The 6,957-nt window shown below is 42.3% G+C and overlaps 1 pseudogene; it reads right to left on the reverse strand.

Annotated features, from left to right (window-relative positions):
• Positions 1-6,176: 6,176 nt before the first annotated feature.
• Positions 6,177-6,468, reverse strand: LOC101663345 (annotated as a pseudogene).
• Positions 6,469-6,957: the final 489 nt, after the last annotated feature.

Consider the following 6,957-nt stretch of genomic DNA (forward strand, 5'->3'; position numbering starts at 1 on the left):
TGCAATCCAAAGGCTACCGGAACTCCCGGCCCCTGAAACAAAGGCTTTTTTTAGAGCCACCCAATTAACCCAAAGAGCTACTATTTCTTTTAAAAGCTTTATGCTGCCTTTGCATATCCAGTGTATGGATATGGCTGCGTGACTTAAAATTGTTTTGGCTCTTAAGGATAAGGGAATCCACGATGGCATAGAACAGTTTGGAGCCGGTCCCCAGCGCCTTAAGTGACCACGGGGGTGTTGTGGGGTGAATAGCATTTTTACTGAGGGGCTTCAGTTGCCACCCAATGTATACCTCCATCACCTTCAATAGAGGCCAGGTGTTTGAACCTTACTGCCCAGAGCAGATGCCATCTGGTAGTTGAAAAGCTTGACTCAAATTGTGCCTGGGCTCTCCCTCTTACTGGTTGAGTTCTCTTAGGCCTCTGTCACTGACTCCACTCGTAATGCCCTGCTTTGTAATTTACTTTCCAGCTTGCAGTGTTTTCTTCCCTACTCATGGGCACCCCATTGTGTCAGAGACTAAAACATGTTTTTCCCTGTTGCATTATGGGCCACACAACTTGACCCTAACCAAGGGAGCTTATGATCCTTTGAAGCCCACTGAACCAAATGAAGTTTGGGTCCCCTCTCCTCACTCACCCTTTAGAAATGCTTCATCTGGGAATCTCAACCAAATTCACTGGTTTAGAGTTAGTGAGTTTCTGGTTGGGATGAAGAAATTAAGCTGAAAACATCTGGTTTCCAGGATGGGTTTTGTTACAGAAAGCTCACAACTTTTTAGCATTCCTCTTTACTGGTCGTTGCTAACCTCCAGTCCATGGGCAAGCAAATCCTAAGCTTTCCCTAGAATCTTCCCTTCATTTGGGACTGGGACTGGTTGGTGCCCAGCCTGGACAGTGAATGAAAGCTCTTTAGGTACCTGTTAGCCCACGTTGGGAGTTGCTAAGAAACCCGGAACGTAGGGCCACCAGCCTGCCTGCCAAAAAGCTTTGTGGAAAGCACAGTTCAGTCTCTTCCTCTTATTTCCTGCTTGTCTCTCAGCTCCTCCAGCTGTGGCTGCTCAGCTTCAGAGAAGTACCTCTGCTCATGCAGATATGGGACCTAGACCTGAGGCTTTTATAAAAGGTTATGGAACTATGTTTCCATTGTTGCTGCTGAACTGCCGGTGCCTGGCTAGGTTTGGCTAATGTAAACAAACACATTGTTTTTATTTTATCCTATCCCTTTATGACCTAAAAATACACACGATTTTAGGAGTTCCTGAGTGTTGTTGCACAGGACCCCTGTGGCAGTGTTATGCATTGGGCTGCTAACCACAAGGTCACACAGCTCAAAACCATCAGCCACACTGGGCCAAAAGAGGAGGCTAGTTAAACAGCCGAACTCGCTGCCGTTCTGTCAATTCCAGCTCACTCACAGTGACCATGTAGAACCAGGTAGAACTCCCTTGTGGGCTTCCGAAACCAACTCTTTACAGAAGTACAAAGCCTGAGTGGCTTGTGGTTTCAAACTGCTAACCTTAATGTTAGCTGCCCAATATGCAACCACTATGCCACCAGAGCTCCTTCTATAAAGATTTACGGAAGCCATAGGGGCAGCCCTATGCTGTTCTACAGGGTTGCTGTGAGTCAGAATCTACACAATGGCAGTGAGTTTGGTTGGGTTTTGGGTGTTGCGAATGTTTACATGCCAGATTACCAACTGAACATTTGGCTTACATACATATTATAATAATTGTTTTATTTTATCTTATAACAACAACAAAAGCCTGGGTGTTGCAAATGGTTAAATGCTAGCTAGGTTACTGCTTGAATAGTTGGTGGAGAGGTACCTGGAAAATAGGCTGGTGATTTGCTCTCAAAAGGCCAGTCTTGAAAGCCTTAGGAGTTTTCACACAGGGTCACGCGAGTGGGAGTTGACTCCGCGATGACTCGCAACAACATGGCCTTTTCTGCCTTGGGTCCTGGTTTTGCTTTCTTTTTCATTTATTTCTCCTGGTTGCTTTCTTGTAGATATAGAGTAAGACCAATAATATCCTTTTAGAACCTTACTCATTATGGGCCCATTGGCCCGATTTTAAAACTGCGAATCTGAGGCTGAGGAGTAAGTTGTCCCCAAGGCCACACGGCTGGCTGGGGCTTGAGCAAACTTTGGGCTTTGACTTCTTGATGTAAATCTAGGACTGGTTCTATGTTAAAAGGTAAAGGAGAGTTATGAAAAATCTAGACACACACTAAAAAAAATATACAAGGATTCTTACAAATTTTCTTGTTTGGGGGATGGAGTGAGTGGGTAGGAGGTTGCCTTTTCTTATTATCCCTCTTGTCACTACACAACATATCTCCAGTTCTACTGAATTTCCCATTGTTCTCATCTACCCACCACAGGATGAACATGACCATGTAAAATACAAAGAATTAAAAAGATATATTTTACTTTTAAAATTAACTTTTAAATTTTGACATGATTCATACATAATACAATTCAGTAATTCAATCATATTAAAAACAGTTGTACAATCAAATTTAGAACTTTTTTCTTATAATTGTGATTGGCTTCCCATCTCTCCCTAACCTCCCTTCTATACCCACAAGTAACCTTTAATCCAGCTACTGTCTGTATAGACTTATGCATCCCAGATTTCATATACAGAAAAAACATACCAAAAAACCCCAGCCACCCACCAAAAACAAAACAAAACACCTCCAAACCCAACAATAACAAAACAGAAAAACCTCAATGGAAAATATTAAAAACTAGAAAATTAAAATGTGTCAAATGAGGGAGCTCAAATGATGAGCTATTAAGTGATAACCTAATTACATCTGCAACAATCCACTTCCCAATGCATTCTGTATGATAGCAAGACTGTCCACATCCCTGGTCCATGGTCAGAGGGAATTCACCAGAGATTTAATCCAAATGTATTCCCTTCACATTTTTTTTTTCTTTTAAACTGAAACAACTTTAAAATGGTCAAAAGGGAGATCAAATAACATTTTAACCTAACCGCATCTGTCATAATCAAGTTTACGTTGCTTTCTGTCTGATAACAAGGCTATTCATATCCTTTGACTGATCAGAGGCTTAATCCATGTGTGTTCCCTAGAAGTGGATTTTGGGCTTCTGTCATCCATAACTTTTTGCAAACTGAGTGTTGACAATATAAGCCCTGATACTATTCCTTTCTTCAGATTTGGATTTTATTAACTACAATCCTTGTATTACGCAGGCTGTTGTACTTCTCCCATGTGGACCTAGTTGATATCTCAGTTAGATGGCTGCTTGTTTGAAAACAAGCTTTTAAGTCACCTCAGATGCTATTCTTTCTGATAGCCACATACCATTTGGTTTCTTCACACTTTGCGGTAGCACCCATATTTTCAGTGATCTCTTCATGGGGGCAAGAATCATCAAGTAGGGCCATGCAATAAGAACAATTTGTTCTTAGATTGGGGCTAGAATTAGGATGAGCCCCAAATCCATTCATATATCTATGGTTTATCTATCTATCTATCTATATCTGGCTTGCTTTAGAGACATTATTTTGATAGAGAATATAATCAATCATCCCCTTGAGGCATAAGGTAATTGTGTTAATAGTGTCATTTATTTAGCCAATGGTCAAGAATTTAAAATACTGTTGAGAAGAGGATATTATATAAGTATAGGCTGGCTATAAACCTCAATACAAGAACTGTTGACTTGTACTGATTAAACTTTTAAGTGACTGGACACAATTTATACCAACAGTGGGGCTTGACAAAGGACTTTCTTTGAGTAAAAAAAGTTGGCGTATTTTTTTCTTGATGGAGATGTTTTGCTCTAAATGACCAAAACAAGTAATTTTTTTTGCAAGTAATTTAAGAACAAATGTTTTTTGTTGTTGTTCCAATTTGTTGAATAAATTGTCCATGCTCCATTTATTTCATTTTGAAACTTAGAAAAAAATACAATTTGGAGAAGTCAGGAAGGTAAGTAGCTTCTAATATTCTTAGTCTAAATAACTCACAAATCTGTATCTCTGACTCTGACTCTGAGTACCTCTAGGGTCTTGTTCTTCCCTCAGTATAGTGTCGTGGTGCAATTATGTAATGACTTTACCACATTTCCTGGGGGTGGTTTGATGATACTTACCTCATTAACTTATATCTTCAGTTCCAGGAAGTATAAAGTATTCTGAGTGAATGAATGATTACATAATCCAATCTCAGAGTGTAGTGGCGGCCATATAAAAAGTCTGCTTTGATCAGCAGTGGTCAGAGTTTAAAAGCAATTTAGACTCTCCAGTGTTTGGAAAGAGGCAGCTGGCTCACGTCTACAAGGATCAGGGAAGTGTTCTGTGAAAAATGAATTATCTTGGTAAAGGAAGAAGATGTCTCCAAAATAAAGATTTGCACAGACCTAATCCCAAGTAATGGTTTCATACATAATATTAATCCAATCAACTCCCACCCTCAGGGACACTCTTCCCAGTGATATGAATTCTCTGGGTCACCCTCCTTAATTCTAGCAAAACAAGTCTAGAGAACCCACTTGAATTTTGCTGCAAACAGATGTGCAGTGCAGTGTAGTTTTCCCCGTGCTCTTTTTTCTGTTTTTTTCACTTGGCAGTTTCAAATGCTTTGAACACACATCCCACACACCTGATCCAGGATGACACTCTTGAAGCCTGCTAAGTGTGGGGCTTTGTAACCAGGGAAATAGCTGAGGAGTTTCACTCCAGGGCCACGGCAAAGCTATCTTAGCACCTAACAACAAGCACAGTATTTCATTACATACTATATATTAGCAATCTAACCACCTCAAAGAAGATCTAGAGGACATAGTCTATGCACCTATAGAATATTTATAATATGAATTTACGATCACAATTGGGTTTTTTTGTTGTTTGAGCCCATTGTTGCAGTTACTGTGTCAATCCATTTTATGACAGTGTTTTGATGCTACCCACAGTTCTCTGTGGTTAATCCCTCTGAAGTAGGCAGCCTATTCTTTCAGGAACCTGGAAGTCTTTTGTACATAGGGTTGCTATGTGTTGGGGATTACTCAATAGAGCCACCACCACCACTACTCTATTATACATTAGTAAATGTTTTATAAATGTTCTCTATTCTGTAACAGAATACATATCCTATTGTAAATGATGTAGTATATTCCATATATAGTATATTCTATTACACAATAGAATGTTTTACTCTGGAGAATCGTGTATTATATAGTATAGAATATATTATTGTTATGTAATAGAAACATAGTTACATAGAATATATAGACTAGAAATAATAGAACCCCAACCAATTGAAAATAGCATCTCCCTCTCACAACTGTAAACAATATACTCCTCTAAGAAGAGCTGTTCTGTATAAAATTCGTCATTTGAAATGGTAAGCTAGTTCTAAAAAAGACCTTCGGATGTGTTTAGATACAGTTCGTACAATTCACTTGCCTTTGGCTCGGCGTGGCCTAATGGGCTGCATCGCTGCCTGGCTGCAGTCGTGGAGCAGCAGCACCGTCTTCTGACCCGGCTGCCAATCCCTGGATCTCAAGTCATCCAGAGACCCCGCCTTTCCAGTCACCAGCTGTCCTGGCTCCCCGATGCTTAGTTAAGTCTGCCTCCAGAATCCGTAGTTAATTTAAGAAAGGATTTTTCTCTCAGTAGCTGTATGCAACCTGGGGTCCACTTCCAGTCTTCAGACTTACTGGATTGTGAAAACCTGAACTGAGCACTAGAAAAATCTGACGCACCCACACAAACCGCTTTTGCAGGAGCATTTGCATTAGCAACATCCATTCGGTTCAGTAGATTAACATACAAAAGAACCGAGCAGTTAGCTCGGTTGGCTAAACCTATGGCTTGGGGTTGGGGGGTGGAAGCCCTGAACAGTTTTATAAAAGCCAGAAGCCATTTAACCCTAGCACCCACAGGCAGTCACTTGACCTATAACGCCGGCTTGTCCAGCTGAGAACCAACCAAATAGCTAGACAGAAAATTACCAAACCGCTACGTTCTGCCTTGAGAAGCGCCACGGGTTTGTAACCATAGCAACAACTGCCCCGGGGTAGCTTCGCCGTTGAGTGAACTGGAGCATCACAGCCCTTCCGTGTGCCTAGTGGGTGGCCCTGAAAAGGGCCTTGATGAAGCGGCTAACCCACGGCCTGGGCGGCGGGCCGGCTCAGCCGCCGAAGCCATAGAGCGTGCGGCCCTGGCGCTTCAGGGCGTACACCACGTCCATGGCCGTGACCGTCTTGCGCTTGGCGTGTTCTGTGTAAGTCACGGCATCCCGGATCACATTCTCCAGGAACACCTTGAGCACACCCCGCGTCTCCTCGTAAATGAGTCCAGAGATGCGCTTAACGCCGCCGCGGCGCGCCAGGCGGCGAATTGCCGGCTTCGTGATTCCTTGGATGTTATCCCTTAGCACCGCCTTTCCCTAAGCCTTTCCCGCCCTTCCCGCGCCCAGACATCGCCCCTCAAACGCTCAGAGGGAGAGGAGACCCTGCAACAGCGAGCCGGCGTCTCCTCCCCCACCCACCTCCGCCTCTCCCTCCTTTATAAGGAGGTAGCGGACCGAATTGAAAACCAGCAATACGAGGTCCGACATTTCCTGGCTCTTTAAAGTGGACGCCCTCTCTGGAGAGAAAATGTATTACAACGTATGTTAGATTTAGAAAAAAGAATTTAAAAATGTAAACCGGAAAACAGTCAATAAAACTTGAAAATGACAGTCTGTACTTTTATTTAATGTCACATTAAAAAAATCATTTTACTGGGGGCTCGTACAACTCTTATCACAATCCACACATATATCCATCGAGTCAAGCACATTTGTGCATTTGTTACCATCATCATTCTCAAAGCATTTGCTTTCTACTTGAGCCTTGGTATCAGCTCCTCATTTTCCCCTCCCTCCCCGCTCCCCCCGCCCCCAAGAACCCTTGGTAATTTATAAATTA

Source organism: Echinops telfairi, unplaced genomic scaffold, assembly GCF_000313985.2.
Source record: "Echinops telfairi isolate 266 unplaced genomic scaffold, ASM31398v2 ScPeMD7_7469;HRSCAF=8507_0, whole genome shotgun sequence".
Classification (NCBI taxonomy): Eukaryota; Metazoa; Chordata; class Mammalia; order Afrosoricida; family Tenrecidae; genus Echinops; species Echinops telfairi.